This window comes from Hypanus sabinus, chromosome 2 (genome assembly GCF_030144855.1).
Source record: "Hypanus sabinus isolate sHypSab1 chromosome 2, sHypSab1.hap1, whole genome shotgun sequence".
Lineage (NCBI taxonomy): Eukaryota > Metazoa > Chordata > Chondrichthyes > Myliobatiformes > Dasyatidae > Hypanus > Hypanus sabinus.
This window is the reverse complement of record NC_082707.1, coordinates 187732977-187755689: the sequence shown is the minus strand read 5'-3', so window position 1 is coordinate 187755689 and position 22713 is coordinate 187732977. Positions and strand designations below refer to the sequence as shown.

The window sequence follows — 22713 nt, the reverse complement described above, 5'->3', positions numbered from 1 at the left end:
AACCTCCACTACCAGTAGTGGAGCAACAGAAGAAAAAAATACAAATGTTTATTATGCACTGAAAATAGAGAGCACTTCAAAAATCCAAATTGGCTGTTTTAGAAGTCAAATATTCTGAATATTTATCAGAGGTCAAAATAGAACTTTTCCTTCACAAATGCACATGCAGCTGTTGTAAATTACCTGCATCTCAATTGTCTTTTCTCTTTTATTTCTGCAATTCGGTTTGAGACATTTTGATACAAGGTGACTTGAAATAATTTATTCATTGCAATACATGCAAAACCAGCGGGAGCTGGAAATCTGAAGTAGTTCCTGGGCAGGAAGTATCTGTGGAAGAGAACAATCAAAGCTTACACTCAGTGGCCACTTTATTAGGTACAGGAGTGGACCGCCACCGAGGCAACACATGTTTATATGAGTTCCTGTCACCCTCTTGCCAGCTTGAACCTATCTGGCCATTCTCCCTTGACCCTTCTCATTAACAAGGCATTTTCACTCTCAGAACTGTCATTCACTGGATTTTTTCTTGCTCTGCTCTCTGTAAACCCTGGAGAGTGTTGTGTGTGAAAATCCCAGGAGATCAGCAGTCTCTGAGATACTCAAACCACCACAGCAAACACCACGGTCGAAGTCACATCAATCACATTACTTCCCCATTCTGATGTTTGATCTGAACAACAACTGAACCTCTTGACCAAGTCCGCATGCGTTTATGAATCGTTACAAACCCCGTAACTGGGTATCTTACCAGCAAAGTTAGGAGTATCCATTGAAGTCTGGTGATACTATTTTTAACAGTATTTATTAGTAAAAATACACAAAAATAATATCAATGCAAATATACAGATAATATACGTCATCAATACTAAACCTAAAAGTGCAGGTATAATAATAATCAATAAGAAATAAGCTCTATCATTGTCTAGGGGATACTGAATTGTCCGATGGAAATATAAAGTTCAGTTCAGTTCATGCAGGCTGCAGTAGTTGTTGTTCATGGTGTTGCAATTGTTTGAGAGAGAGAGAGAGAGAGAGAGTAACAGTTATTGACTTGCCGACTTTCCTTTTACAATCTTGATGCGTCGATGCGTTGTTGTTGTGGCCATTCACGTATGACCCCTCCATCCTTTAGCTAGACCGTTCCGAGGAGGACTCGTCACCCAGGCAAGGGTGGACACACACACAAGCCCCCCACCAGTCTCGTAGCATCTCTCCTGGTGCGTCTGAGGGGTGTTTCCCCAGACCCTACTTTTATCCCCACTCATGGGGTCTCAGGTGTCAATCAGGTTGGGATGATGCAACACATCAACCAGCTCTCTCTGGCTGCCCCCTGAGGGGTTTCAATGAATAGAACAGTACTCAATACACAATTCCTTCTCCAAGAGACAATAGCAGTAATCAGTGGTTCCGTTCCGCTTTTGTTAGGAGGAGACATTCCACTTTTGTGTATCCCTGCGTTGTCTCTCTCTCACTTCCTTGGTATCAGACCCGAAATAGTAGCGATTTTGCGATTCTCAAAAGGGGGGACGACTTTGCACCCTTCTGCCCATCAGAGTTGCTCCTCATTCGTAACAGAATTGAGTTGCTGCCACATAATTGGCTGATTATATATTTGCATTAACAAGCAGATGTACAGTCTTCCAAAATGAGTCCGCCGAATGTAGAAGATTCTAGATCAATACTCCTTACTGCACTTTTGAATCTCCCCTGTATTTTGTATCTCTGCAGCTGCAATTGTGCATCACTTCCACCAGTAGTTCTATGAAGACGGACTGGCCAGTATTATTGTCTGGGTCAGCAAATTCCCTGATATACCTGCCTGGGCAAAGCAATTCAGAAAGTTTGGAATTAAAATTGGAATTGGTTTGCTGTCACATGTACTGACATACAGATTGTCTTACATACAGTCGACCCTCCTTATCCGTGAGGGATTGGTTCCAGGACCTCTCATGGATAACAAAAAACGCGGATGCTCAAGTCTCTTATTCAACCTGTCTCAATGCGGTGGATCTTAGGACCCAGTGGCGGAGCTCTGAATCCGCAGTGTTTCTGTTCACGAAAATAATCGCGATCACAATTGAAAATAAAGTGGAAATAATAAAGCGATCAGATAGAGATGAAATGCCATTGGTCATTGGAAAAGTGTTAGGCTACATCGGTCGACGATCGGAACAATTTTAAAGGATAAAGTGAGAAAGGCCCTGCCCCAATGAAAGCTACAATTATTACTAAGCAATGCAGTGGTTTAATTATTGGGTTTTGAGGTTTTGAGTTTTTGATCCTCCACATCATCTTGCACAAATAGAGAGCACACTCGATAGCAGTCTGTCACTGGCCCGGCACTGAAACATACATTCTTAAATGTTTTATTTGTATAGAAAAGGTAAAATATATACCATATACTAAGACAAACATTTGACTAACTAATGCTAAATAATATCGGATGTACCTGTTCTGACTTACTTAGTAAGAGAACTTCCAATCTTTTTCGATCCCGATCCATGATAGCCCACGCACATCCTCCTGTATACTTTAAATCATCTCTAGATTACTTATAATACCTAATACAATGCAAATGCTATGTAAACTAGTTGTTATACTGCATTGTTTAGGGAATAATGACAAGAAAAAAAGTCCTTACATGCTCAAACAACAAGTGCTGGAAGAGCACTTCCGGGTTTTCTCGATTCACAGTTGGTTGAATTTGTGGATGCGGAACTGGCGGATAAGGAGGGCCGACTGTACTGTTCATGTAGATCAAATCATTACACTGTGCGCTCAGTTAGAACAGGACAAAACAATCTTAACAGCCACATCAGACATCTTGTCTTACGTTTAACCTCAGGGATAGAACCACTCTGGGCTGAGCTGCTTGGCTGGATGCACTTTGTATCTGGCCCCTCAGTTTTCCACCAGCTATCCCTATGGATTTAATCGAACCTGGCTTATAAAAATAATTGCAGTGAGTTCACTCTGCGTTCTGTTTTAGTTATTAGTAATATTTTGAAAATAGTTTAGTTTTACTTTACAAAAATTGTTAGTGTGTTTTTTTTCGATTTGAATCTATTTCAACTGTTCTTGGAATATCTCTGCCTATCGTAGATATTCAGGGACAGAGCACTGAGTTGCCAAAGGGAGTATTCAGTGTGGATCGGGAGCGAGACCTCCAAGCCTGCTAGCTGAGGCCTTGACACTGCTCGTGGCTGTGTGTCAGGACCTGGAGCTTTATTTGTCCAGGTTGATGAGACCATGGGGAAAACATGAAGGAAATTGTGAGGCATTGTTTGGACTGAGCTCAATCCAACACTTCACTGTTGATTTTGACTTACGGATTGTAAAAAATACTGAAGTAAGCTGGTGATTGTAATGTGTGTTATCTGCAATGTTTCATATAACCATTGTTGCAATTTCTTTCCAAAGAAGAAAAATTCAACAAGATCTTACGTAGCTAAGTGAATCTCAGTGAAAGCTGCTTTTGATGACATATATTGTACTTCTACATAACGGTCAAGTTTATAACTACAGTCTTCTTTGATATGTCACTGGGAGAATTCCCCAGGTGAGAATGACTGTAGGAAATAAGATTTATTCCCCAGGACAGTCACTGATGGTTAAAACACCAGGGAGGATTGGAGTGAGATTGAACATGGATTTTTCATGCAAATTGCCGAGAAAAGGCTACATCAGATTTGTTCGATGGAACGGAACAATACACGTGGAAGCTTTTTTCCTTCCTTCAATGAGATCAAGGATGCAAAAATAAGAGATAAAGATTAAGTGTTACAGAAGAGAGTAAACTTGACAGAAATTGGAGATGAAAAAGTGGTTGCCTGTTGATGAGAAGCAATAGAGAAGAAGCAGGATATCAATGTTCCTCTTTTACAGGGACACAAAAAAGGCACCAAACATGAAGACGACTCACTTCATGAGCCCTGTGAAAGAACTGCTCATCTCATCATTACTTGTTTTACCACCAGCCACTTAATGCTCCCATTGGCAGCCCTGCCTTGTTATCTAGGCCTTACGGCTTGGAATATCTGAACCTCTTTATTTCTCAACCCTCTTTTAAAACAGCTATTTAAATCTGTCCTCTGTTTAAGTATTTAGTTACCAGTTCTAATATCTTTCTTGTGGCTCGGCGTGAGGTTTTGTTTGATTGGACTCTCTTGAAATTCTTGAGACATTTTACCAGAGGAAAGGCACTCCGACTTGTTCATGTATTTCAACAGAACACTGAAATAAAAGCAAAAATAGTGGGAATATTCTATAGATTGCTGCCTTGGCAAAGCAGCCAAGATAATCATAGGGAATTGGACTGCACAATGCAGTCATTTTATGAGGTATATTTAAATTGATCCTAGGTAGAGTGGATGTGGAGAGGATGCTTCCAATAGTGGGAAAGTCTGGCACCAGAGCGTACAACCTCAGAATACAAGGATGATGAGGAACTTCTTTAGCCAGCAGGTAGTGAATCTGAGGAATATATTGCCAAGAGGTTGATGGGTTCATTATTACTAAGGGTGTCAAAGGTTATGGCAAGTAGGCAGGAGAATGGGGTAGAGAGGGATAATAAATCATCCATGATAGAATGGTGGAGCAGACTCAATGGGCTGAATGGCCTAATTCTGATCCTATGTCTTCTGGTCTTATGATTTTATAATCCCTTTCTACACTAATCCCATCTGCAAGCTCTAGGCCTCAATTCCACTCCTCCATTCCTATGTAAGTACCAGTGATTGTCCAAAAACCTTTTAGAGCATTACAGCACAGTACAGTCCCTCTGGCCTATGATGTTGTACCAAACTTTTAGAGGCCCTCTGTTGGTCAGGATTGACCATGGATATCATGTCCTAGCTGTCTATGTCAGGAGTGGCCAAGCTTTTACATTCCAAGCGTCAATTTTTTTACACACGAGTTCAATATTAACATATTTTTACAAGAATTGAATGGGGGTACAAGAGTTACATGGCACATCTAGACTCGTGCGTGAAATAACTGATGCATGGAATGTAAAAGGTTGGCCACCCCTGGTCTACGTGATATGCAACCCATGGAAGTAAGACATGGAGAGCAAGCTGTTGCCTGTGCAGCAGGCTCCCCTTGTCCACACAGCTGATAAATCCAAAGAAAAGACAAAGACCAGTACAGTTTGGCACCAAAGGCATCGCAGTTGTTGCCAGTCTGTGTTGAACTCAACATAGGACTGTCTTAGAGATTCCTGCTCCGGATTTTTCCTCAAGGTTTACTGCCAAAGCCTTCCCTGTGAGTAGATATGCCCACAAGGCTGTGAAGGTTTGAGATCAGGTTTCTCCATCTCCTAGGTGAGCTGCCAGCCATGGCTGAAGAGCCACATTAACCCGAAGTGACTAGTTTTAAGGCACCCGCAACCCGCCTTTGCCCCTTCTCCTGTCATTGGAAATGTTTCCACTGGGTTTTGTAACTAAATCACACATGAAGTACAAGAGTTGGACTTTATTGTCAGAGGATATTTGAGGCGTATGCCATTGGAAACGTTTAATAGGTGGTGGGATCTTAACCCCACTACCTCCCTTGGCTATGGCAACCTAAGGAACCCACTGACCTCTAAACCTACTCTAAAGTCAGTCGAACCTTTCCTACAACATAACCCTCCATTTTTCCTATTTGAGGTTCATAAATGCCCCAAATGATCAACCTCTCCCACCTCTGGTAGAAGAGCAGGCCACATACTCACCACTCTGTGTAAAAAAACCTTCCCCTGACATATTGTACCTCCATACTTTCCTCCATTCACTTGAATGATATGCCTCCATTTCAATCTTGGGGGAAGAAAGTCTCTGGCTATCCATGTCATTTATGCCTGTCGTATATCTCTAACAACTCATCTCTCGTCATCCTTTGCTCCAAAGAGAAAAGCCCCAGCTATCTCAACTTACATTCTTAGGACATGCCCTCTAGTCCAGGAAGCAACCTGGTAGACCTCCTCTGCATCCTCTGTAAAGCTTCCACATCATTGCTATAAGCAGGGTAATTGTACTCGACCTTTACCAGGTCCACTGGCAGCTCATTCAAAGATAAAGGTTAGTTTTAGTTGTCACATGTACATCAATACATGCAATGAAATTCATTGTTTGTGTCAAATCATTTTATGAAGTACTTTTAAAGATGAAGTACTTTACAGATAACTGCCATCTTCTGTGTGAAAACCTTACCCCTCAGATCTTTAAATTTGTTCCCTCTCACTTTAAATTTGTGCCCTTTAATTCTAGGTCCCGCTGTCCTTGGGAAAAGATTCTGACTGTCACTTCTATTCCTGCCCCTCATGGAGTGGCTTTGAAACATTCTAAGCAAGGCCCTCTATCAATGCAGGCCTTCTTTTCAAATTATCTTTTAGTGATTCATTGAGAAAATTACATAAGCTGAGCGCCACGCTGCACAAATTAACGAATTGCCACCCAGAGCTAACTGCTGATGACAAATCTGCTTAACGTTAGGTTCATCCCAATAAGCTCAGAAGATTGATGAATAAACAATCCTTAATTATTGATGCACAGTATAATGTGGCTTCAGCGTTCAGCCTGAAGTTGCTGAATCCTCCACGTTGAAGGAGACTTTCCGCCCAACGTGTGAAAAATTTTCACTGGCCAATTAGTCTACTTCCTCCAAAGTGTTGTTATCTCCCGCCCTTCATGTATTTATGTAATTCCTTTTCAGTGTTTAACATTTAGCAGTGAAAATTAGCATTCTTCTGAAAACAGCAAATGTTCATTTTATTGCTTGTGCTCCCAACATCATTCCTTCACTTTAACTTCCTGTAGAAAGCAATTGGTTGCGCTTAATCATGGTCCTATCTGTCCATGGATTCCATGACAGAGTGCATTCCTAGAGACAGACCCTGGGCAACCATTGCAATCCCTCTCCACCAATCCAAACCTCTCTTACTCGACCTCCACTCCTCTGCTTTTTTCACTCTCTCAGGAGAAAGGAAGTCTTGAATTAGCTGGCCAGTTTAAGAAATAAATATGAAATATTTTTGAAAATTTTGCGCCCTTATTTACAAAAGACAGGATTAAATATATAGGTGCTCCGAAGATGAAATAATTGGTTATTTGGGGAAAGAAATAAATATATATACTAAAGTTATTACGAACTCCATCGAGCATGTGGGGATCTTCCAATATCCAGGCATTCTTTCTTTCTTTTTTCTCTCTCTTTCTTTCTTTCTTTCTTTCTTTCTTTCTTTCTTTCTTTCTTTCTTTCTTTCTTTCTTTCTTTCTTTCTTTCTTTCTTTCTTTCTTTCTTTCTTTCTTTTCTATAGGGATGCTAGGGGGGAGGGGTTAAGGGGAGGGGGATGGGTAATATACATTTTTTTCATACTTTTATTTTGTAACTACTTGAAATACAATAAAAAAAAAGTTTAAAAAAAAGAATTAGCTGGCCAGCTGTGGCTCAATGCATTACACTATTTTTGCCGAGTCAGGATGTTAGAGTTATGGAGTTCTTGTGCCATTGAATACCACAGCACAGAAACAGGCCCTTTGGCCCATCTAGACTGTGCCAAACTACTAATCTGCCTAGTCTAATCAACCTGCACCCAGACCAAAGCCCTCCATGCCTCTCTCATCCATGTACCGACCCCAATCTCTCTTAAATTTTGAATTTGCCCCTGTATCCACCACTTTTGCTTGCAGCTTGTTCCACATTCTCACCACCCTCAGAGTGGAGACGTTGTTCCCCTCAAACCTTTCACCTTTCACACTTAACCCATGACCTCTGTGGAAAAAGCCTGTTTGCATTTACCCTACCTCACCCCTCATAATTTTGTACACCTCTATCAAATCTCCCCTCAAACTTCTATGTACAAGGGAATAGAGTCGTAACCTATTCAATCTTTCCAAATAACTCAGGTCCCAGCAACATCCTTGTAAATTTTCTCTGCACTCTTCTAATCTTATTGATGTTTTTCCTGTAGGTAAGTGACTACACTGGCACACGATACTCTAAGTGAGCCCTCACCAATACCTTATACAATTTCAATGTAACATCCCAACTCCTGTACTCAATGCATTGATTTATGAAGGGCAATGTACCAAAAGCTTTCTGGAGAAGGAATTATGGGAGTGTCCTGCCACTTACTATGTAAGACCTACCCTGGTTAGCCCCGCAACACCTCACACTTGTCTGCGTTAAATTCCATCTGCCATTTTCCAGCTGGTCCAGATCCCACTGCAGGCTTTGATCATCTTTCTTGCTGTTCATTACACCCCAAATCTTGGTGTCATCCATAAATTTGCTGATCTAGTTAACTACATTATCATCCAGGTCATTGATATAGATGACAAACAATAATGGACCCAGCACTGATCCCTGCAGCACAGCACTGGACACAGGCCTCCAGTCAGAGAGGCAACCATCTACCACCAATCTCTGGCTTCCTCCTTGAAGCCAATGTATAATTTAATTTGCCGCCTCATCCTGAATGCCAAGCAACTTAATCTTCTCAATCTTCTCACATGCGGGACCTTGTCAAGGGCCTTGTAGACAACATCCAATGACTTGCTGTCAGAAACTTTCCTGGCAACTTCCCAAAAAATTCTATAAGTTTGGATAGATGCAACTTACCATGCACTAAGCCATGTTGACTATCCCGAATCTGTCCAAATACTTATATACCCAGTCCCTTGGAGTAGCTTCCAATAACTTTCCTGCTGCTGCTATCAGGGTTACCATCCTATAACTTAGTGGTTTATTCTTAGAGCCTTTCTTAAACAACCAAACATTAGCTATCCTCCAAGCCTCTGACACCTTACCCATGGCTAAGGATGTTTTAAGTATCTCTGCTAAAGCCCCTGCATCTTTTCCACTAGCCTCCCATAGGGTCTGAGGGAATACCTTGTCAGGTTCTGGGTGTTTATCCACCACAAAGATAGCAAACACCTTCTCTTTGTAATTTGTATAGGGTCTATGACATTGCTGCTACATTTCCTCACGTCTATAGTCCATCTCCAGAGCAGATACTGTAGAGTTGCAAAATTCAAATTAAGATCTGCCATTTCCTTTGGTTCCATGTATAGGTTACTCTGATCTTCCAAGGGAGCAATTTTGTCCTTGCTAACCCTTTGCTCTTAATATATCTGTAGAATCCCTTAGGATTCTCTTTCACCCTGACTGCTGGAACAACTTTGTCTTCTGTTAACCTTCCTGATTTCCTTCTTAAGTGTTCTCTTGCTTTTCTTTTACTCCTCAAGTACCTCAATCGTTCCTACCTGCCTATATCTGCTATGCACCTCCTTTTTCTTAACTAGGATCTCAATATATCTTGAAAACCAAAGTTCCATAAAGCTATTATTCTTGATTTTTTATTTTGACAGGAGCCTAACTCTTTACTCTCAAAATTTCACTTTTGAAGACTTCCCACTTACCAAGTACACCTTTGTCAGAAAATGACCTATCCCTATCTGTACTTGCCTTTCTGATACTATCAAAATTGGCCTTTCCCCGATTTAGAATCTGTGAACCAGACCTATCATTTTCCATAAATACCTTGAAACTAATGGCATTATAATCACTAGATACTAAGTGTTCCTTACACAAACTTCTATCACCTGCTTTGTCCCATTCCCTAATACATTAATTTGCAGGTTGAGTCGATGATGAATAAGGCAGATGCATTGTTGGCAGTCATTTTGAGAGGACTAGAATATAAAAGCAAGGATGTAATATTGAGGCTTTAGGTGGCACTGTTAAGGCCTCACTTGGAGTATTGTTTGCAGTTTTTGGCCGCTTATTTAAGAAAGGATGTGCTGGCATTGAAGAGAGTTCAAAGGAGGTTCATGAAAATGATTCCAGTATTGAAAGGCTTGTCATATGAGAAGCAATTGATGGCTCTGGATCTGTACTCACTGAAATTCAGAAGAATGAGAAGAGATCACATTGAAACCTATCAAATGTTGAAAGGCCTCAATAGAGTGGATGTGGAGAGAATGTTTTCTATGATGGGGGAGTCTAAGACCAGAGGGATGTCCATTTAGAAAGGAGAAAGGGAGGAATGTCTTCAGACACAATGAGTGGTGAATCTGTGGAATTTGTTACCGTAGGCAGAAGCAGAGATTGATAAATTCTTGATTTGTCAGCCATGAAGGGATATGGGGAGAAGGTAGGAAAATGGGGCTGAGAAGGAAATGGATCAGTCAGTGAACTCCATCATCAGGACTGGAAAAGTGACGAACAATTGTGTTTTAAGTTGCACAGAGGGAGTGGATAGAGTTGTTTGCCATTGGGTAACACGTACAAAAATGTGGAGGGACTCAGTAGGTCAGGTAGTTTCTATAGAAGAAATAGACAGTTAATGTTTGAAGTCAGGACTCTTCTGATCTGCAGAATTTTTTGTGCCTCGGGTTTGCGATTGAATGCTGCCCCTATTTCTGTGAGTAACACAATACTTTCTGGACGGCCAAGTTGGAGAGAGAAGAATAAACTAAAGACAGTAACACACACAAAGTGACGGAGGAACTCAGCAGGTCAGGTGGCATCTATGGAAAGGAATAAAGAGATGATGTTGTGGCAAAATGGCTTAATTTTGCTCCTTTGTCGTATAGTCTTATAGAGAGGGATATATAGGACAAAGGAAATATCTCTGATAGGGTGGGGCTAGGCTTGCTGTGGTGACAAACTGATGATTAAATCACATGGTTGAAAATTAATGAGGGCAGGCAACTTGTTCAAACTATCCCTCTGAGCTGTCTTTTTTCTCTTTCCCAGTTCTAATGTAGGATCTTCAACCTGAGGGTTAGTTAGGTGGATAGTGTGATCATTCAACAAGTGTGATATTCTCCAAAGGGGTTTTCTGGTGGTGAGTCCTCAGGTGGCTGCAGAGGCTAATCTGGGACCAACATATTACACAGGATTTAATCTGGAATATTAGAGTGGATTCCCTTAATGGAGGATGTCTGTGCATGACTTTGTTTGACATGGGAAGGCTGATGCACGAGCAGTTATATGATCAGGGTCAGGGTCCAACGGCATAAAACACAAGACAACTGGGAATTCTTCACTGTATAGATCTTCCTCCGCTTTCACTGCCATTGTGATGCGTCATCATCTTCTGCCAGATCCACTGTAAAGACTTTTGTTATGTCGCTCTTTGTCTCTTTGTCTGAAACCTCCTGCTTAAACTTACTGCCATGGATGATCCTACCAGAGCTAATCGCCACATGACTAAACTCCCGATGGCATCATTCTTGAAAGAACTCACAGGTCTGCCCATCATGATAGGTGACGACTCTTGCGGAAAGCTGTGAGAGTTTTCTTTGGTTCTCTCTCCACAGTTGTTGCCTGACCTACAGAGAACGTAGAATAGGACAGCCCAGATAAAGGCCCTTTGGCCCACAATATTGTGCTAAACTAATTAAATGAGTCATCAAAAACCCAAATAAACTAATCGCCTATACAATCTATTTAAATATGTCCATATCTACCTGCTGATTGCTTCCAGTATTTCCTTTTCTTATTTCCAGATTCTGAAGCATTTTGCTTCAGACTGCTCAGTTGTGATACCAGTATTTCTGCTTACTTGAAACTTTTCAACTCAGTGTTGAGTCCTGAGGGCTGCAACATGTCTAGATGAAAGCTGAGGTGCTGTTCCCCAAGCTCAGGCTTTGATGGAACAGTGTAAGAGGTCAAAGGTTGCGGGAGAGTGGTATCTAGGCAGGCGCTCCGCCGCATAATGAGAGTGTCACAACATACGGGATCTTTTTCACTTCCGGCATTTTCAGAATCTCTTAGTCTTGTCCTATTCCCAACTCACCCTCTGTTCTTCATTCATTTCTACCAACCTCTTTCATCCAGAACCATGTACCATTCAATCTCTGCTGGCCACCATAAAAGACTTCATTTCTCTCTGCCTTTTCAACCCTTTCAACCAGAATCAGAGTTATTATCACTAACATATGTTGTGATTTCTCTCTCATTTTGGAGAGCCGTACAATGCGGTATATAAAATTTATTATAAATTATAATCACATTAATCATATATATATTTGACATGAGTATTTTGATTATATGTAATGTAATTTTATATACATAAATAATGATAATTTTTTTGTTCCGAGGCATCAGTACATAAAAAGACCTATAAATTATAATAAAAATATACATATAAAAATAAATTAAATACGGGTAAGAGGAACAAAAATAGTGAGGAAGTGTTTATTGTCCATTCAAATATGTGAAGGTGGAGGGGAAGAACCTGCACCAAAAGCATTGAGTGTATGTCTTCAGGTTTCTGCTCCTCCGTGCTGATGGTAGTGAGAAGAGGGCATGTCCTGAGTGGTGTGGGTCCTCAGTAATGGATGCTGCCTTTCTCAGGCATTATCTTTTGAAGATGTCCTCAATGGTGCAGCCTAAAACTGGGCTTATTTTGAAATTCACCCAGTTCTGTATCATTATTTTTGTTTCCCTCTCCATCAGCACTGCTTTTAGAGATAGGGTCAGCTACACTGGCAGAGATCATTCAGAAGAGATGTCAAACAAAGGTCAAGCCTACCTTTTCATGTAGACATAAATGATCCCAAGACATTTCTCTGACAGAGAGCAGAGGTATTTCCCCAAGGCACATGAGATTATTTAGGTTCTGGAAGTCCTGAGCAACACACACAAAATGCAGGAAAAACTCAGCAAGTCAGACATCTATGGAGGGGAATAAACAGTCAATGTTTATAGTCAAGGCCAATAACATTCTAAGGACACTGACTAATATTTATTTCTCAGTCACCATCACTAAAGCATGTTGCCCGGTCAGCATCGTGTCTCTGTTTGATGATCCTTGGTGTGTCAATATTGTATTCTTCATTTTCCTACAATCCTTCGAATTTCAGCATAAATTTATTTTCGAAGTACCTATGTGTCACCATATACAAACCTGAGATTCATTTTCTTGCAGGCATTCACATTAAATAAAAGAAACACAATAGAATCAATGAAAGGCTGTACCCAACAGGAGAGCCACCAACCAATGTACAAAAAAAGCCAACAGATATGCAAATACAAAAAATAAGATTAAAAAAAGAAATAATAATAATAATAATATCACCATCAGAATGTCACAAGTTATATTATGACCACTTAGTTAATAGGACAATCCATAATAACTGTCCAGATATAATAATACAGGATAAACAAACAAGAACAGCTTATTTAATAGATATAGCCATTCCAAACACACATAACTTACAGAAATCAATGTGAAAAAGACCAAAAATATGCTGAATTAAAAGAAGAAATTGAGAGACTTTGGAATATGAACAAGATATACATTGTCCTGAGAGTAATATCTACAACTGGCATCATCCCAAAGGCATTACACAATAGCATTAATCAATTAGGACTGCACCGCAATATCTCCAGAAAGCCACAAGACTAAACACCATCAGCATAGGTCCAAAAGTTCCTGGCAGTTGAGAAATGAACATGTTTGGCTGTACCCGTACCTCAGGTTTTACCAGCTTGAGCTGAGAAAAAATAATTTTTATAATAATAATAAATAAGCAATATATATCAAGAACATGAAATAAAGAGTCCTTGAACGTGAGTCCATCGGTTGTGGGAACTGTGGTTCAAGAGCTGATGGTTGAGGGGTAATAACTGTTCCTGGTTCTGTGAGTCCTGAGGCTCCTGTACCTTCTCCCTGATGGCTGCAGTGAGAAGAGAGCATGACCTGGATGATGGTCCTTGATGGATGCTGTACTCCATGTAGATGTGCTCAATGGTGCAGGGGCTTTACCCATGATCAGCTGGGCTGTATCCACTAATTTTGTAGACTTTTCCATTCAATTACTTTAGTGTTTCCATATCAAGCTGTGATGCAACCAGTCCACATACTTTCCATTCTACATCTATTGAAGCTTGTCAAAGTTATAGATGACATGCTGAACCTTCGCTGGCTTCTGAGAAAGTGGAAGTGTTACCATAATTTCTCCATTATTGCGCTTACTTGCTGGATCTAGGACAGCTCCTCTGAAATGATAACACGGGAATTTACAGTTGCTGACCCTCTCCACTTCTGATGCTTTGATGAGGAATGGCTCGAGGATCTTTGGCTTCCTTCTCCTGAAGTCAGTAATCAGCTCCTTGGTCTTTCTGACATTGTGTAGGGGTTCAATTCCCACCACTGTCTGTAAGGAATTTGTGCATTCTCCCCATGACTCTGTGGGTTTCCGTGGGGTGCTCCAGTTTCTTCCCACAGTCCAAAGATGTACTGGTTAGGGCTACCAAGTTGTGGACGTGCTATATTGGCACCAGAAATATGGCAACTCTTAGCGGTTTCCCAGAGCACAACCTTGGACCATGCTGGCCATTAACGCAAATGATGCACTTTACTGTATGTTTCAATATTTCAATGTACGTGTGTCATTTCTTTAAAAGATGAGTAAAACCTGTGGGCAGGGAAGATAATGGGAATGTGGGACAATTTAATGATGGAATTGAATTGCTCTGTCACTGGCATTGACTTGATGGCTGAATGACCTCATATGTATAAGAAGATGTGTAATATGAAATTAAATATTAAATAATACTGTACCCATTGCTTATGTAACAATGATTTGGTTCCTTAAGTTTGTCATAGCCAGAGGCAAGATAGTAGGCATAAACTCCCAATCCCTATTAAATGCTCCCAACAACATGAGCTCAAATAGCCTCTTACAACCAAGTCGGGCTCCTGGCCTTCACCTGTGGCTTGGCTACTAAGCCTGCCAGAACCATTCCTACTGAAAGGAAGAAGGGGTAAAGGCATGTTACTCTTGCCTTTAAAACCAGTCACTCTGGGCGGATGAGCCTCATCAACCCTAGTTGGCAGCTCAGACAGGAGAAGGGAAACTCTGATCTCAAACCTCTGCTACCTTGTGGCTACACCCACTCATGGGGAAGGCTTTGGCATTAAACCCCGAGGAACAATATGGAGCTAAAGTCCCTCAGGCAGTCTGATGTTGAGTTCAACACTGGCTGACAACTCCCGAGACTCTGTGAGTGCCAAATTGTACCAGTCTGCTGTTCCTTTGAATCCATCAGCTGTGTGGAGAGGGGGAGCCAGCTACATGGGCAACAGCCTGCTCTTCTTATTGTTCTGCCCTGCCTTGCATTGACAGCTAAGATGCAACATTTTTAGTTGACCCAATCAACAGAGGGCCTGCTATAGAGAAATAATTTAAACCTTCACTCTAAAATCATAGAATCATTTAGCCCTGCATACTCATGCCAGTTCTTTGCTTAATATATCCAGTGCCATTCACACAGACCTTTATTTTTCACCCTCCCCATAACTTTGTACATCCTTTTGTGTTCCCTTGTTGCAAATTTCTTTTGTTTTCTTTTCTAAATGATGTTGAGTTTTTACCTCCATCTCCTGAACAATGGTCCTCATGGCACTGAAGTCAACTATGGTGCAATTATGGTTGTGACAAAGGCAAACATTAATTTAATAAGCGTGAGTCATGAAAGATGCTTGTTTGTACGTTGCCTTGCAACACCTCACTGGAGCTCTTTGAAAGATCGTCACAGTCAATGCACCTTTGGGGTAAGCCGCAGCCATTGTATAACTGGATGCAGCGATTCTTTGGGATTGGAATTGTTTTATTATTGTTATGTGTACCAAGGTACAGTGAAAATCTTGACTTGCATACAGTTCACATGGAGCAATCATTAAATAGTGCGTTGAGCTCCAACAAGGTAAAGCAATAATTAATAATAATAACAGAATACAAAATAAAATGTAACATCTGCAGAGAAAGTGCAGTGCAGATGAACAAAGAGATGCAAGATCATAATGAGAGAATGAAGTCAATAGTCCATTGTATCATACTAGGAATCAGAATCAGGTTTAATATCACCGGCAAATGTCATGAAATTTGTTGATTTTGTGGGAGCAGAACAATGCAATATGTAAAAATAGAAAAATCTGTGAATGACAGTAAATAAATAAATACATATATATAAAATAGTTAAATTTTATAAGTAGTGCAAAAATAGAAATAAGTAAGTACGGAGGTAGTGTTCATGGGTTCAATGTCCATTCAGAAATTGGATGGCAGAAGGAAAGAAGCTGTTCCTGAATCATTGAGTGTGTGCCTTCAGGCTTCTGCACCTCCTTCTGATGGTGGCAATGAGAACAAGGCATGACCTGGGTGATGGGGATTCTTAATGATCAACACCACCTTTTTGAGGCATCGCTCCTTGAGGATGTCCTGAATAAGACCATAAGATATAGGAGCAGAAGTAGGTCATTTGGCCCATCGAGTCTGCTCCACCATTCGATCATGGGCTGATCCAATTCTTCCAGTCATCCCCACTCCCCTGCCTTCGCCCCATACCCTTTGATACCTGGCTAATCAAGAACCTATCTATCTCTGCCTTAATTGTACCCAATGACGGCCTCCACAGCTGCTTGTGGCAATGAACTCCACAGATTTACCACCCTCTGACTAATGAAATTTCTCCGCATTTCAGTTCTAAAAGGGTGTCCTTCAATACTGAAGTCGTGACCTCTTGTCCTAGACTCCCCTACCATGGGAAATAACTTTGCCATATTTAATATACTGTATTCAGGCCTTTTAACATTTGGAATGTTTCCATGAGATCCCTCCTCATTCTCCTGAACTCCAGGAATACAGCCCAAGAGCTGCCGGATGTTCCTCATGAGGTAGCCCTTTCATTCCTGGAATGATTCTCATGAATCTTCTCAAGAGTAAGAAAGAAGGAACCCAAAACTGCCCACAATGCTCCAACTGTGGTCTCACGAGTGTCTTGCAGAGCCTCAACATCACATCCCTGCTTTTATATACTATACCTCCAGAAGTTAATGCCAACATCGCATTCGCCTTCTTCAGAACCAACTCAACCTGAAGGTTAACCTTTAGGATATCCTGCACAAGGACTCCCATGTCCCTTTGCATCTCTGCATTTTGAATTCTCCCCCCATCTGCCCATTTATTTCTTCCACCAAAGTGCATGACCATACCCTTTTCAACATTGTATTTAATTTGCCACTTTTTTGTCCATTCCCCTAAACTATATAAGTCTCTCTGCAGGTTCTCTGTTTCCTTAACACTACCCGCTCCTCCACCTGTCTTTGTATCATCTGCAAATTTAGCCAAAAATCCATTAATCCCATAGTCCAAATCATTGACATTGTAACAAGCAGCGGTCCCAACACCGACTCCTGTGGAAATCCACTCGTAACCGGCAGCCAGCCAGAACAGGATCGCTTTATTCCCACTCTCTATTTTCTGCCGACCAGCCAATGCTCCACCCATGGTAGTAACTCCACTAGCAAGATTCCATGGGATCTTATCTTGCTGAGCAGCCTCATGTGCGGCACCTAGTCAAAAGCCTTCTGAAGATCCAAGTACACCACATCTACTCGATCTCCATTGTCTACCCTGGATACTATGGAGGATGAAGATCCCCTCCGCGTTCTATGAGATCTCATGATGGAGCTGACTAACCATTCAGTAGTCTTATAATAGTTGGATGAAGCCACCCTTGAGCCTGGTGGTACGTGCCTTCAGGCATTTGTATCTTCTGCCCGAAAGGGGAGGGGAGAAGAGAGATGACAAGGTTAGCAGAGTCTTTGATTATGTCCACTGCCTTACTGAGGCAGCAAAACGTACAGACACAGAGGGGAGTCTGGTATCTGTAATATGCTGCAGTTTCTGCAGTCCGAGCTTTGTACAATCACTACGACAAAATAATTGGATGCAATGACTCACTGATCTGGTTTTGGTGATGTTAGATAAGGGAGGGATGCTAGTCAAGACACTGGGTGAACAACATGTTCTTTGCAATCTTTTATGTGATCGCTGAAATCCATTTCAACCCTTGGACAGAGAGGATGATTTAGTGCTTTGTCTGAAGTTTTGTACCAATGATTGTGTACCACAGGATTGTCAGCCCATATTTTGTTCTCAGGTTCCAGAAGGATGAACAGGCAAGACTCTAAGTCAGGGCAAGCAAAGTGAACATGAGAGGGAAAAAATTATTTTAGCTTAGGTTCTCAATAGACAAAAACAATGCCTTCAGTAAAATGTGTGCCCCTTACATCATGGAATCATTCACATGAATTCTAACAATCTAAGCCAGAGGTATTTTGTAAATGAAGTCACATCAATTTTCCCTGCAGACTACTTTGACTGTATGGTTGTATAAACCATGCATATCGTACCCATGGCAGTTCCAGTAATCTCTTTGATGTTATCAGGACAAACTGCTTCTCATGTGTCGAGTAAGTTGTCACTGTACATTTTTGTATGCAAGTCTTGAAATCCAGAACTGCAATTCTTCACGTCCTTTGTCGTCATGTAACATTCCATCTGGTTCAGTACTCACAAAGATGATGGAGGCCATAATTTTCCAACTAAATCTGGTTAACCTGCATGTTCCTCCTATTCCAACTGCATAACCATCCTGATGGCATGAACATCAATTTCTCTAATTTCCAGTAATTTCTCCCTATGTTCCCTCCCCATTCTTCTCCCTTTTCCCATTCTCCATTCTGATTATCCTCTCATCTCTTCTCTTCTCCTCCCCTGCTTTCATAATCTCCCTATGGTTGCCCACCTTCTTCCCTTTATTTCATTGTCCACCATCCTCTCCTATTAAATTCCTTATTCGTCAGCCCTTTACCTCTTCCATGCATCACCTTCCGGCTTCTTACATTATATCCTCCTCCCCCGCCCACACACCATCTCCTTCACCTGGACTCACTTGTCACTTGCCAGCTTGTACCCCTTCTCCTGCACCCCACCCTCTTATTCAGGCTTCGTTTCCATTACCGATGAAATGTCTCAGCCCAAAACATCAACTCTTTATTCCATTGATGCTGCCTGGCCTGCTGAGCTCCTCTAGCATTTTGTGTGTTTTGCTTAAGTACATGTTCTGGAACTGCAAAATATCATATCCGTTGAGACAATGTGTTCAGTTGCCATTTAACCGCAAACCTGTTGGGAAGCCAAGGCCACCTTCTGTGTTTCACTCTTGCACCTCAAAATGGCCACCTGGAGCTTCCTGTGAATGTGTGCTTGGTCTTGGTCAACTCATTCAGTTTATGCATCACTGCCCCCTCCCCTTCAATTTTGTGGACCCATAAATCTAATCTGTCTCCAGGACTTGCAGCCAGAAACTCCCTTAAGGCTTCGCCAGCCGGCTCTTCCTTCAACCCTTTGCCTCTTCCACCCATCACCTCCTACCTTCTCACATCACTTCCTTTCATTCTCCGCCTCCCCCACCCCCCTACCTTCCCCACTCACCTGGACTCACCTACTACCTGCTAGTTTGTGCTCTTCACCCTCCCCTGGCATTTTCATTCTGATTTCTACCCTCGTCCTTTCCTGTCCTGGTGAGGGGTCTTGACAAAATGTCAACTGTTCTTTTCCCTCCATGGATGATGCCTCACCTGTCCAGATCTTCTGCCATTTTGTATGTGTTGTGTAGGCACTGATGAAGGTGCTTAGAGAGCTAACATAGATTCACTGGGCCAAATGCTCCCTCCTATTTCAAAGTACCTAGTACAAGTCAAAGTAAATGCATGATCAAAGTGTGAATATATATATATATATAAACTTTGTTTTATATATATATATAACAAAACCTGACCAACAACCAGTGTACAAAAGAAGGCAACCTGTGTAAATATATATACTGAGAATATGAGTTGTTGTCATTGGAACTGAGTCTGTAGGATATGGAATCAGTGCAGAGCTGAGGTGAGCGAAGTTATCCATGCTATTTCAGGAGCCTGAAGGTTGTAGGGTAATAACTGTTCCTGAACCTCGCGGTATTGGATCTAAGTCTTCTGAACCTCCAGCCTGATGGTTGGAGAAAAGCAAGCATGGCCTGAATGATGGGCGTCTGCTTTCTTGTGGCAGTGTTCCATGTAGATGCTTTGAACTGTGTCATGAGAAATGAAGAGAGAAAATAAACAAATTTACTCAATGATATTTTAATCACACTTCAGCCAAAGCAGAATCAGGTTTACCTGTCACCGTCGTAAGTCGCGAAATTTGTGTTTTGTGGCAGCAGTATAGTGATTAGGTTGTTTGTGCAATATTTAACTTTATGGTGATACAGAAAGGGCTGGGCGTACAGAACTGGAATCAATGCTGAGAATTTTTGTTATTTTTCTAAAACCACTTGTACGAAGGAAGACTCCCTCAGATCTTGCCATATGTTATTCCAATAACGTAGGAGCCAATAGAAAACTCCCAGATTCTTCTACAGTTTATCTGCAAAAGCAGTTCTGATGACCTGACAAAAGAATCATCTGTTAATTAGCACAAGACTAGAAAATACATTAGACATTCATGGGAGTGAAAAGCTGGAGATTTGCTGGGCATTTATTACAAGCATAAATTGACATAAAGTCAATGCATTCTTCTGCACTCTGAAATGGTTTGAATTAAGGGACACTTTAAAGGATATTATTAGGTTTACAAATAAAAGGATTTGATGGAGAAGACTTGAAGAGCAGCAGTGCTGTGAGCTTCAGTTCAAACAGCCCCTCGGATATGACCATGCATGGAATGACCTACATCTCACAGTCCACTAAAGATTGTTCAGCTGAGCACTCACAGTGTCAGGGATTAATGTCAGCAGTCTAGTGGGGAGAAAACAATTTTTGAGAAAGGATTAGCAAAGTGGAAGAAATGACAGCCATTTCTGCTCTGTGTGTTTGTCTGTGTGTGTGTGTGTGTGTGTGTGTGTGTGTGTGTGTGTGTGTGTGTGTGTGTGTGTGTGTATATGTATGTGATGTGTGTGTGTGTGTATGTGTGTCTTATAGAAAGCGCTATAGGGCTATTACAGCAAACTCTTCACACCATTTTAAAAATTTCTCCCCCCAGGCATTTAATCTGATCAATCATTCTAGTTAGCCCCCACCCCACTTCCCTCTATCTATTACATCAGTCACTGCACTCCAATGTAACCACTTTAAACCACTTTTTATAATTCTGTTTAATGTTGTAAATACAAGCTGGTATTTATGTATTTATGCAAATATTATTCTATATCTGCCCTTTAGCCTCCAACTTATTTTGAGCGATTCTTTGTCCTTCTTATAGAGCCATAGCAATGCACAGCACAGAAGCAGGACCTTTGGCCCATCTGGTCCATGCTGAATTATTTAAACTGCCATTTGAAATTGTTAGTGTTTTTTTTTTGCATGTCATGCCAACACACTTAATCAAATTCTTAAGACATGTGTATGACAAATAAAGTTGAGCTGTGTGTGTGTGTGTGTGTGTGTGTGTGTGTGTAGAATTTATAGGGCAGGAGATGATTTCAGAGAAAGAATGAGAATCAGATTTAATATCACCAGCATATGTCGTGAAATTTATTCACTTTATGGCAGCAGTACAATAAAGTACATGAGAAATAAATAAAGAGAAAAAGACTGAATTGCAGTAAATACGTATCTGTCTATTAGAAGTTAAAAATAAGTACTGCAAAAAAAAGCAAAAATTAAAGAAGCAATGAGGTGGTATTCAGGGGTTTAATGTCCATTTAAAAATAGTATGGCAGAGGGGAAGAGACTGGTCCTGGATCATTGAGTGTGTGCCTTCAGGCTTCTGTACCTCCTTCTCGATGGTAACAATGAGAAGAGGGCATGCCCTGGGTGGCAGGGATCCTCTATGATGGATGCTGCCTTCCTGAGGCACCACTCTTTGAAAGTGTCTTGGATACTATGGAGGCTAGTACCCATGATGGAGCTGACTAGGATAAGATAAGGATGCAGAGAGTTGGGGGTGATGTATTAGCATGGATGGAGGATTGGTTAACCAATAGAAAGCAGAGAGTTGGGATTCATGGGTGTTACTCTGGTTTGCAATCAGTAGTGAGTGGTGTGCCACAGGGGTCGGTGCTGGGCCTGCAGCTGTTCACAATGTACACTGATGGGAAGAGGAGACAGAGTGTAGTGTATCTATGTTTACTAATGATAATAAATTGAGTGGTAAAGCAAATCGTGCAGAAGATACGGGGAGTCTGCAGAGAGATATAGATAGGTTAAGCGAGTGGGCAAGGCTCTGGCAGATGGAGTACAATGTAGGTAAATGGAAGGTCATCCACTTTGGGAGGAAAAATGAAAGAGCTGATTCTCACTAAATGGTAAAAAATTGCAGGATGCTGTTGTGAAGAGGGACTTGGGAGTGCTTGTGCATGAATCACAAAAGGTTGGTTTCCAGGTACAGCAGGCCATCAAGAAGGCAAATGAAATGTTGTCCTTCATTGCTAGAGGGATTGAATTTAAGAGCAGGGAGGTTATGCTGCAACTATACAGGGTACTGGTGAGGCCACACCTGGAGTACTGTGTGAAATTCTGGTTTCCTTACTTGAGGAAGGATATACTGGCTTTGGAGACAGTGCAAAGGAAGGTTCTCCAGGTTGATTCCAGAGATGAGGGGTTAGACTATGAGGAGAGATTGAGTTGTATGGGACAGTACTCGCTGGAATTCAGAAGAATGAGCGATCTTATAAAATTATGAAGGGGGTAGGTAAGATAGAAGCAGGAAAGTTGTTCCCAAATGTAGGTGAGACTAAAACCAGGGGACATAACCTCAAAATTCGGGGGAGTGGATTTAACATAGAACATAGAAATTCACAGCACATTACAGGCCCTTCAGCCCACAATGTTGTGCCGACCATGTAACGTATTCTGGAGACTGCCTAGAATTTCTCAAGTGCATA

General features: G+C 41.3%; 1 protein-coding gene and 1 long non-coding RNA gene across 2 annotated transcripts in view; one reads left to right on the top strand and one right to left on the bottom strand.

Moving 5' to 3' along the window:
• Positions 1–22713, top strand: part of LOC132404104 (neurexin-3-like) — a 2171528-nt gene that overhangs the window by 1409197 nt on the left and 739618 nt on the right. The window lies entirely within an intron of this gene.
• The window catches only part of LOC132389124 (uncharacterized), a 60457-nt gene continuing 38607 nt past the window's right edge, over positions 864–22713 (bottom strand). Inside the window, exons 2-3 of the long non-coding RNA XR_009510429.1 lie at positions 12527–12622; positions 864–1822 (exon numbers count right to left, since the gene is read on the bottom strand). This is a non-coding gene — a long non-coding RNA (uncharacterized LOC132389124). The remainder of the gene's footprint in view (positions 1823–12526; positions 12623–22713) is intronic.